General features: G+C 38.6%; 1 non-coding gene across 1 annotated transcript; it reads right to left on the bottom strand.

Moving 5' to 3' along the window:
- Positions 1-9249: 9249 nt before the first annotated feature.
- Positions 9250-9353, bottom strand: LOC130972201 (small nucleolar RNA R71). Its single transcript, XR_009083394.1, has one exon. It is a non-coding gene; the product is annotated as a small nucleolar RNA R71 (small nucleolar RNA).
- Between the last annotated feature and the right edge of the window lie 2729 nt (positions 9354-12082).

Here is a 12082-nt window from a genome sequence, read left to right as displayed (position 1 = left end):
TTCCTCAAGAAAAGGAAAAGGGAAAGCAAAAGCTTCTTCCTCCGAGTCATGGGAGAAGGAGAGGTTCATCTCCAAAAGCCATCAAGACCACTTCTATGATGTTGTGGCAAAGAAGAAAGTGATCCCTGAGGTCCCTTTCAAGCTCAAGAAAAATGAGTATCCGGAGATCCGACATGAAATTCAAAGAAGAGGTTGGGAAGTCTTAGCCAACCCCATGCAACAAGTCGGAATTCTCATGGTTCAAGAGTTCTATGCCAATGCATGGATCACTAGAAACCATGACCAAAGTATGAACCCAAGCCCAAAGAATTATCTCACAATGGTTAGGGGGAAATACTTGGATTTCAGTCCGGAAAATGTGAGGTTGGCGTTTCATTTGCCTATGATGCAAGGTGATGAACACCCCTACACAAGAAGGGTCAACTTTAACCAAAGGTTGGACCAAGTCCTTATGGACATATGTGTGGAAGGCGCCCAATGGAAAGTAGATTCCAAAGGCAAGCCAGTCCAACTAAGAAGACTGGACCTCAAGCCTGTAGCTAGAGGATGGTTGGAGTTTATTCAAAGATCCATCATCCCTACAAGCAACCGATCTGAAGTTACTGTGGATCGGGCCATCATGATCCATAGCATCATGATTGGAGAGGAAGTAGAGGTTCATGAAGTCATAGCCAATGAACTCTACAAAATAGCTGACAAGCCTTCATACATGGCACGGCTAGCATTCCCTCACCTCATATGCCATCTATGTTATTCAACTGGAGTTATCATAGATGGAGATGTCTCCATTGAAGAAGACAAGCCCATCACCAAGAAAAGGATGGAGCAAACAAAGGAAGTCCCTCACGGCCCCCAAGAAGAACATGAGGAAGTTCATCATCAACAAATGCCTCATGGAATGCACTTTCCTCCCAACAACTATTGGGAGCAACTTAGCACCTCCTTGGAAGATTTGAGCCATAATGTTGAACAATTAAGGGTGGAACACCATGAACACACCCTCACTCTCCAAGAAATAAGAGAAGATCAAAGAGCAATGAGGGAGGAGCAACAAAGGCAAGGAAGGGACATAGAAGAGTTGAAGAACATCATTGGTCCTTCAAGAAGAAGACGCCACTAAGGTGGATTCATTCCTTGTTCTTTATTTCTTTCTGTTTTCGGTTTTTAATGCTATGTTTATCTATGTTTTTGTGTCTCTATTTCATGATCATTAGTATGTAAACCATGCTTTAAAGCTATGAATAAAATCCAGTAGTCCTTCACCTCTCTTAAAAGAAAAATGTTTTAAATCAAAAGAACAAGAAGTACATAATTTTCGAAATTATTAGTGAATTTAATTTAATTATATTGATGTGGTGGCAATAATTTTTGTTTTCTGAATGAATGAATGAACAGTGCATATGTCTTTTGATCTTGTTGTTTATGAATGTTAAAACTGTTGGTGCTTGAAAGAATGATGAACAAAAGAGAAATGTTATTGATGATCTGAAAAACACCATGAAATTGATTCTTGAAGCAAGAAAAAGCAGTGGAAAAAAAAAAAGTGGCAAAAATTTTAGCAAGGATCCAAGGCTTTGAGCATCAATGGATAGGAGGGCCCAAGGAAATTAAAATCCAGGCCTAAGCGGCTGAATCAAGCTGTCCCTAACCATGTGCTTGTGTCATGAAGGTCCAAGTGAAAAGCTTGAGACTGAATGGTTAAAGTCGTGATCCAAAGCAAAAGAGTGTGCTTAAGAGCTCTGGACACCACTAACTGGGGACTTTAGCAAAGCTGAGTCACAATCTGAAAAGGTTCACCCAGTTATGTGTCTGTGGCATTTGTGTATCCGGTGGTAATACTGGAAGACAAAGTGCTTAGGGCCACAGCCAAGACTCATAAGTAGCTGTGTTCAAGAATCAACATGCTTAACTAGGAAAGTCAATAACACTATCCAAAATTCTAAGTTCCTAGAGAAGCCAATCATTCTAAACTTCAAAGGAAAAAGTTAGATGCCAAACCTGTTCAGAAGCAAAAAGCTACAAGTCCCGCTCATCTGATTAAATTACTATTCATTGATATTTTGGAGTTTATAGTATGTTCTCTTCTTTTTATCCTATTTGATTTTCAGTTGCTTGGGGACAAGCAACAATTTAAGTTTGGTGTTGTGATGAGCGGATAATTTATACGCTTTTTGGCATTGTTTTTATATAGTTTTTAGTAAGTTTAAGCTACTTTTAGGGATGTTTTCATTAGTTTTTATGTTAAATTCACATTTCTGGACTTTACTATGAGTTTGTGTGTTTTTCTGTGATTTCAGGTAAATTCTGACTGAAATTGAGGGATTTGAGCAAAACTCTGAAAAACTGACAAAAGGACTGCTGATGCTGTTGGATTCTGACCTCCCTGCACTCGAAATGGATTTTCTGGAGCTACAGAACTCCAAATGGCGCGCTCTCAACGGCGTTGGAAAGTAGACATCCAGGGCTTTCCAGAAATATATAATAGTCCATACTTTAGTCGAAGAATGACGACGTAACTTGGCGTTAAACGCCAAGTACATGCTGCTGTCTGGAGTAAAACGCCAGAAAAACGTCATGATCCGGAGTTAAACGCCCAAAACACGTCATAACCTGGAGTTTAACGCCAAGAAATGCCTTAGCTCGTGGATTGATCAAGCTCAGCCCAAGCACACACCAAGTGGGCCCCGGAAGTGGATTTATGCATCAATTACTTACTCATGTAAACCCTAGTAGCTAGTCTAGTATATATAGGACCTTTTACTATTGTATTAGACATCCTGGATTGTATTTTCTATCCTGTGATCACGTTTAGGGGGCTGGCCATTCGGCCATGCCTGGACCTCTTGCTTATGTATTTTTAACGGTGGAGTTTCTGCACACCATAGATTAAGGGTGTGGAGCTCTGCTGTACCTCAAAGATTAATGAAGTTCTATTTTCTTTTATCCAATTCCTCTTTTATTCTTATTCCAAGATATTCATTCGTACCCAAGAACATGATGAATGTGATGAGTTAATAACCCTCATTAACGTTCTCACTCATGAACGCGCGTGATTGACAACCACTTACGTTCTACATGCAACACAAGCTTGAATGTGTATCTCTTAGATTCCACAACAGAATCTTCGTGGTATAAGCTAGATGGATGGCAGCATTTATCTGGATCCGGAAAGTCCAACCTTGTCTGTGGTGTTCCGAGTAGGATCCTGGGAATCCGGAAAGTCTCACCTTCTCTGTGGTATTCCGAGTAGGATTCCGTTCATGAATGACTGTGACGTGCTTCAAACTTTAACCTGCTGGGCGTTAGTGACAAACGCAAAAGAGGGATTCTATTCCAGTAGGAGCGGGAACCAACCGGTGATTGGCCGTACTGTGACAGAGTGCGTGCATTAGCTTTCACTGCGAGGATGGGATGTAGCTATCAACCATGGGTGATGCCTCCAGACTGGTTAGCTGTGCGACTGACAGCCGTACAGGTTATTTCCCCGAGAGGAATGAAAGTAGCCACAGCTGATAGTGAACCCCTATACAAAGCTTGCCATGGAAAGGAGTAAGAAGGATTGAGTAGAAGGAATAGGAAGGCAGGCGTCCGAGAGCTCTACAGCACCTCCATTCCGCTTATCTGAAATTCCTACCAATGAATCTACATAAGTATTCTATCCTTTTTATTATTTCTAATCTTTATTTCTATTTTCGAACCCATAACTTTTTAATCTGCCTAACTGAGATTTGCAAGGTGACCATAGCTTGCTTCATACCAACATGTTATCTTTTCTTTAACTTTTATCTTTTCTTTATCTTTTCCTCACTAACATGTTATTACCACTCCCTAAGTGTTTTATGAAGGTAATTATGAGATTCTGCACTTAAAGTTGTCTTTCTAAAGCTTTTACAGAAAACTGCCTTTTCTGCATTATTTTATTATTTTTATTAAAATATTATTTTTAATTAAATATTATTATTTAATATTTTATTATTATTTATTATTTTATTATTAAATTTTCGAAAATTAACCCACTTTTACTTTTAACCTTTAAAATTCACTTTTTACCACCCGTAACTTTTAATATTTCAACTTTTACCACCCTAACTTTCAGAAATTACCAAATAACCCCTTAAACACCAAAATAATTACTTCCTTGCCCTTTCTAAGATCTAAAAGGTGTTCTTCAATGTTCTTCACCACACTCAAAGTGTTCTTCATGTTCTTCATATATTCTTCAAATTCTTTCTCTGTTTTTACCCGTTTTTCAGTCTTTTCAGCAACCGATTTTTACTATAATTCATAATAAATTAGCAGCCACTAAAACCCCATCTTTTCTACATGATTTCATCACAAATTGAACCTCAATTTAAGCCTAGGGTTTCGTTTTTCCAGCTGCTCCAAGAACATGAACATAAAGCTTGCATTTCATCAAATTTCATCAAAATTTCACCAAATTTTCACCAAGAATCAATCATATATGCAACCAATTTTTAGCACAGCCAAATAATACAACATTCACACATCTCAAACACAAATAATCAAGATTAATTTCGTGACACCCTACCTGGTTTTGCTGCTCTTAATTCAATCAAACTTTCAGGTGGTCCTTAAGCACTTTTTCTTCCTAAATCACACCAAGAAACACATATTTAACCATGTTTCCTTGAAACCGAATCAAAAGAGAGATGGTGCAGCCAACTCACCTTGATCCCAGCCTTGATAAGTCATATGATCATGTAGAGAAAGAAGAGAGGATCATTTTGGTCGGATTGGAATTTTGATTTGAGTTTTAGTTCAGCAGAAATCAAGCTTTGAAGATTTGGAACTAAGAACTTTTCTCTCTTTTTCTCTCTACCTATTTTCGGCCACAAAGTGAAAATGAGCCAGCCTTGGGGGTTTTGGGGGTGTAGGGTGAGTTGTGATTGGTTGCTTGGAGGTGGATTAAAATAATATTAAAATATCTCAGGTGTATAACTACTAAAACTAGGTGTATCGGAACACTTGCAAAAACATCTCTAAAAATTATTTTCTGAGCTACTAGCATAAATGACACTAGTAACATATTTATTATGAGAATAAAACATGAATAATGAGGCCTTAGCATTGCTAAAGTCATCAGAGAGTGCTGGTGCTAAGCTGCACCAGTAAACTGTGAACCCGGTTAAACCGATTTTCTGTTTTTAACTAAAACTAACCAGGTAACCTTATAATATCATTCAAGAAACTTCTAATACTCATATAATGATGATATTACCCTATTATCTCTCTTCTCTCTTGAATCGAGTCCGGTTCGTCAAACTGAGACTATTTACGAAAAACCGGATCAAAACTCCTAATCGATACGGTTCAAAAACTATGTTCTTCGTAACTGCATTATCGAGCTTGCCTCATAAAAAGTTCTAGCTTAAAGATGACATAATGACAATTAGGATTGAGATACTTGATAATATATCAAAGCTTCTCCCCTTACTGATCCTCCGGAGTTCTCCGTACTTTCAGAAAAGATCTCGCGTACTCGAAAACCGGGGTTGTTACATTCTCCTATAAGCAAAGACACCATATGGACAAGTAAAAAAAGTTTTCTCCTGGTCCTTGGGGTCTACAACTATTTGGTTGTAACCTGAATAACTGTTAAGAAAGCAGTAGTATTCATGTCCAGCCAGCCTCTCAAGCATCTGGTCCATGAATGGTTGATGAGCGGATAATTTATACGCTTTTTGGCATTGTTTTTGGGTAGTTTTTAGTAAGTTCAAGCTACTTTTAGGGATGTTTTCATTAGTTTTTATGTTAAATTCACATTTCTGGACTTTACTATGAGTTTGTGTGTTTTTCTGTAATTTCAGGTAATTTCTGGCTGAAATTGAGGGACTTGAGCAAAACTCTGAAAAAGGCTGACAAAAAGAACTGCTGATGCTGTTGGAATCTGACCTCCCTGCACTCAAAATGGATTTTCTGGAGCTACAGAACTCCAAATGGTGCGCTCTCAACGGCGTTGGAAAGTTGACATCCAGAGTTTTCCAGCAATATATAATAGTCCATACTATATTCGGAAATTGACGACGTAATATGGCGTTGAACGCCAAGTACATGCTGCTGTCTAGAGTTAAACGCCAGAAAAACGTCATGATCCGGAGTTGAACGCCCAAAACACGTCATAACTCGGAGTTCAACTCCAAGAGAAGCCTCAGCTCGTGGATAGATCAAGCTCAGCCCATGCACACACCAAGTGGGCCCCGGAAGTGGATTTATGCATCAATTACTTACTCATGTAAACCCTAGGAGGTAGTTTATTATAAATAGAACAGTTAACTATTGTATTAGACATCTTTTGACAGTTTAATCTCTTGACTGTTGAGCCTTTGATTATTCGGTCTCTTGATCACTCAGGGGGCTGGCCATTCGGCCATGCCTGAACCTTTTACTTATGTATTTTCAACGGTGGAGTTTCTGCACACCATAGATTAAGGGTGTGGAGCTCTGCTGTACCTCAAGTTTCAATACAATTACTATTACTTTTTATTCAATTCTCTCTTATTCTTATTCCAAGATATTCATTCGCACCCAAGAACATGATGAATGTGATGATTATGTGACGCTCATCATCATTTTCACCTATGAACGCGCGTGATTGACAACCACCTTCGTTCTACATGCAACCGAGCTTGAATGTGTATCTCTTAGACTCCCCAACAGAATCTTCGGGGTATAAGCTAGATAGATGGCGGCATTCATGAGGATCCGGAAAGTCTAACCTTGTCTGTGGTATTCCGAGTAGGATTCCGGTAATGAATGACTGTGACGTGCTTCAGACTCGCAAGTGCTGGGCGTTAGTGACAGACGCAAAAGAATCAAGGGATTCTATTCCAGCAGGAGCAGGAACCAACCAGTGATTAGCCGTGCTGTGACAGAGTGCGTGAGCGTAGTTTTCACTGCGAGGATGGGATGTAGCCTTCGGCCAGTGTGATGCCTCCAGACGATTAGCCATGCGAGTGACAGCGCAGAGGACCATTTTCCAGAGAGGATACAAAGTAGCCATCGTCGAACGGTGAACCCCTATACACAGCTTGCTATGGAAAGGAGTAAGAAGGATTGAGTTGAAGCAATAGGAAAGTAGGCGTTCTTGAGCCATACAGTATCTCCATTCGCTTTTCTGAAATTCCCACCAATGAATCTGCATAAGTATTCTATCCCTTTTATTATTTCTATTTTATTATTAATTTTCGAAACCATAAACCAATTTAATCTGCCTAACTGAGATTTACAAGGTGACCATAGCTTGCTTCATACCAACAATCTCTGTGGGATCGACCCTTACTCACGTAAGGTTTATTACTTGGACGACCCAGTACACTTGCTGGTTAGTTGAACGGAGTTGTGAATTCAAATAAAGACAATTATTAAATTTCATACAAGTACAAAGACAATGGATCACAATTTCGTCCACCAAGTTTTTGGCGCCGTTGCCAGGGATTGTTCGAGTATGGACAACTGACGGTTCATCTCGTTGCTCAGATTAGGTAATTTTCTTTTCAAAAAAATCTTTTTCAAAATTTTTCTTCTATTTTTCGTTTTTCCTAACATTATTTTCGAAAAAATTTTTTTATAAAGATCCAAAAAAATAATAAAATCATAAAAATCAAAAATATTTTGTGTTTCTTGAGTCAATTTTTAAGTTTGGTGTCAATTGCATGCTTTAAAAATTTTTCTTGCATTTTTCGAAAATCCCATGCATTCATAGTGTTCTTCATGATCTTCAAGTTGTTCTTGATAAGTCCTCTTGTTTTATCCTGATGATTTCTTGTTTTGTGTTGTTTGTTGTTTTTCATATGCATTTTTTGTTTGTTAAAGTCCATGCATTAAAAATTTCTAAGTTTGGTGTCTTGCATGTTTTCTTTGCATCAAAGATTTTTCAAAATTATGTTCTTGATGTTCATCATGATCTTCAAAGTGTTTTTGGTGTTCATCTTGACATTCATAGCATTCTTGCATGCATTCATTGTTTTGATCTAAAAATTTCATGCATTGAGTATTTTTGTTGTTTTTCTCTCTCATAATTAAAAAAATTCAAAAATCAAAAAAATATATCTTTCACTAATAATTAATGTGATTGGGTCAAAAATTTGAAGTTTGTTAGTTTCTTGTTAAGAAAGGTTCAATCTTTAAAGTTTTAGAATCTTATCTTGTAGTTTCTTGTTAGTGAAGTAAATAATTTCAAAATTCTTGAATTAAATCTTTTTTATCTTTTATTTGATCTTTTTCAAAAATTTTATCTTTTTCAAAATTTGATTTCAAAATATCTTATCTAACTTATTATCTTCTTATCTTTTTCAATTTTGATTTCAAATCTTTTTCAATCAACTAACTAACTTTTTGTTTGTTTCTTATCTTTTTCAAAACCACCTAACCACTTCTCCCCCTCTAATTTTCGAAAATACCTCTTTCTTTTTCAAAAATTCTTTTTAATTAATTAATAATTTCAATTTTAATTACAATTTATCTCTAATTTTCGAAAATCACTAACCCCTTTTTAAAATTATTTTCGAAATTCTCTTTCTCTTTTCTTCTTCTATTTAATTATTTGTTTACTAACACTTCTCTTTACCTCTCTTCATCTAAAAATCCGAATTCTTCTTCATTCTTCTACTCCCTTCTTTTTCTACTAACATAAAGGAATCTCTATACTGTGACATAGAGGATTCCTCTTTCTTTTCTTGTTTTCTTCTCTTTCATATGAGCAGGAACACGGATAAAGGCACTCTTGTTGAAATTGATCCTGAACCTGAAAGGACTTTGAAGAGAAAATTAAGAGAAGCTAAATTACAACAATCCAGAAACAACCTTTCAGAAATTTTCGAACAAGAGAAGGAGATGGCAGCCAAAAATAATAATAATGCAAGGAGAATGCTTGGTGACTTCACAAAGCCAACGTCCAAGTTTGATGGAAGAAGCATCTCCATTCGTACCATTGGAGCCAACAACTTTGAGCTGAAACCTCAGCTAGTTGCCTTAATGCAACAAAACTGCAAGTTTTATGGACTTCCATCTGAAGACCCTTATCAGTTTTTAACTGAGTTCTTGCAGATCTGTGAGAATGTAAAGACGAATGGAGTTGATCCTGAAGTCTACAGACTCATGCTTTTCCCTTTTGCTGTAAGAGACAGAGCTAGAATATGGTTGGATTCACAACCCAAGGATAGCCTGGACTCATGGGATAAGCTGGTCACTGCCTTCTTGGATAAATTCTTTCCTCCTCAAAAGCTGAGCAAGCTGAGAGTAGATGTTCAAACCTTCAAACAAAAAGATGGTGAATCCCTCTATGAAGCTTGGGAAAGATACAAGCAGCTGACCAAAAGATGTCCATCTGACATGTTTTCAGAATAGACCATATTAGATATATTCTATTATGGTCTCTCTGAATTTTCGAAAATGTCATTGGACCATTCTGCAGGTGGATCTATTCACCTGAAGAAAACGCCTGAAGAGGCTCAAGAACTCATTGACATGGTTGCAAACAACCAATTCATGTACACTTCTGAGAGGAATTCCGTGAATAATGGAATACCTCAGAAGAAAGGAGTTCTTGAAATTGATACTCTAAATGCCATATTGGCTCAGAACAAAGTGTTGACTCAACAAGTCAACATGATCTCTCAAAATCTGAATGGATGGCAACATGCATCCAATAGTACTATAGAGGCAGCTTCTGAAGAAGCTTATGATCCTGAGAACCCTGCCATGGCGGAGGTTAATTACATGGGTGAACCTTATGGAAACACCTATAACTCATCATGGAGAAATCATCCAAATTTCTCATGGAAGGATCAACAAAAGCCTCAACAAGGCTTTAACAATGGTGGACGTAATAGGCTGGGCAATAGCAAGCCATATCCATCATCTTCTCAGCAACAGACAGAAAATTCTGAACAAAACACTTCTAATTTAGCCAATGTAGTCTCTGATCTATCAAAGGCCACTTTCAGTTTCATGAGTGAAACAAGATCCTCCATTAGAAATCTGGAGGCACAAGTGGGCCAGCTGAGTAAGAAAGTCATTGAAACTCCTCACAGTATTCTCCCAAGCAATACAGAAGAGAATCCAAAAGGAGAGTGCAAGGCCATTGATATAATCAATGTGGCCGAATGCACAAGGGAGGAGGAGGACGAAAATCCTAGTGAGAAGGACCTCCTGGGACGTCCCTCAAGCAAGAAGGAGTTTCCTATTAAGGATCCAAAGGAATCTGGGGCTCATATAGAGACCATAGAGATTCCATTAAATCTCCTTCTGCCATTCATGAGCTCTGAAGACTATTCTTCTTCTGAAGAGGATGAAGATGTGACTGGAGAGCAAGTTGCTCAATATTTAGGAGCTATCATGAAGCTGAATGCCAAGTTATTTGGTAATGAGACTTGGGAAAGTGAACCTCCCTTGCTCATTAATGAACTGGATACTTGGATTCAGAAAATTCTACCTCAAAAGAAACAAGATCCTGGCAAGTTCTTAATACCTTGTACCATAGGCACCATGACCTTTGCAAAAGCTCTGTGTGATCTGGGGTCAGGGATAAATCTTATGCCACTCTCTGTAATGGAGAAGCTGGGGATCATTGAGGTACAACCTACCTTGTTCTCATTACAACTGGCAGACAAGTCATTGAGACAAGCCTATAGAATAGTAGAGGACGTGCTAGTAAAGGTTGAAGGCCTTTACATCCCTGCTGATTTCATAATCTTAGACACTAGGAAGGAAGAGGATGATTACATCATCCTTGGAAGACCCTTCCTAGCCACAGCAAGAGCTGTGATAGATGTCAACAGAGGTGAATTAGTCCTTCAATTGAATGGGGACTACCTTGTGTTTAAGGCACATGGACATCCCTCTGTGACAGAAGAGAGTAAGCATGAAGAGCTTCTCTCAGTTCAGAGTCAAGAAGAGCCCACACAGTCAAACTCTAAGTTTGGTGTTGTGAGACCACAACCAAACTCTAAGTTTGGTGTTATGATCCCATATCCAAACTCTAAGTTTGGTGTTGGGACTATACAACATTGACCTGATTACCTTGTGGCTCCATGAGAGCCACTGTCAAGCTATTGACACTAAAGAAGCGCTTGTTGGGAGGCAACCCAATTTTATTTATCTAATTTTTATTTTATTCTATTTTATTGTTATTTTGTGTTTTATTAGGTACATGATCATGAGGAGTCACGAAAAAAATCATAAAAATTAAAAACAGAACCAAAAACAACAGAAGAAAAAAATTCGCACCCTGGAGGACGCACAGGCTGGCGTTCAACGCTAGTAAGATGCATCTGGCCGGCGTTCAACGCCAGAACAGAGCATCATTCTGGCGCTGAACGCCAGAAACAAGCAACATTCTGGCGCTGAACGCCAGGAATGTGCCCAGAGAAGAAAAGCTGGCGCTGAACGCCAGTAACAAGCATGAAACTGGCGTTCAACGCCAGAAACATGCTTTACATGGGCGTTGAACGCCCAGAATGTGCACCACACGGAGTTTAAACGCCAGAATGGTGCACGAAGGCATTTTACATGCCTATTTGGTGCAGGAATGGAATTCCTTGACACCTCAGGACCTGTGGACCCCACAGGATCACCTCAGGATCTGTGGACCCCACAGGATCCCCACCTAACATATTCCCACCTTACCTCCTAATCCTATTTTACTCTTCCCCATGTCACACTTCCCAACAACTTCAATCTCTGAATCTCTCTTCCCAATAAACACTCTTTCCCAAAACCCTTCACCAATCACCTCAATCTCTCTTCCCAATTACTCCCTTCACCATTCACATCCATCCACTCTTCCCCATAAACCCCACCTACCTTCAAAAATTCAAAACCAATTTCCTACCCATTCCCACCCTAAATGGCCGAATACACACTACCCTCTCTCCCTATAAATACCCTTCCATTCTACTTTAATTTCACACAACACAACCCCTTCTTCTTCACCTAGGCCGAACCTACATCTCTTCCCCCTACCATATTCTCTTCTTCTTCTTCTCTTCTTTCTTCTCTTGCTCGAGGGCGAGCAATATTTTAAGTTTGGTGTGGTAAAAGCATAAGCTTTTTGTTTTTCCAT

Source organism: Arachis stenosperma, chromosome 3 (assembly GCF_014773155.1).
Source record: "Arachis stenosperma cultivar V10309 chromosome 3, arast.V10309.gnm1.PFL2, whole genome shotgun sequence".
NCBI lineage: Eukaryota > Viridiplantae > Streptophyta > Magnoliopsida > Fabales > Fabaceae > Arachis > Arachis stenosperma.
The sequence above is the reverse complement of the archived record's forward strand: the minus strand, read 5'-3'. Positions and strand labels throughout refer to the sequence as shown.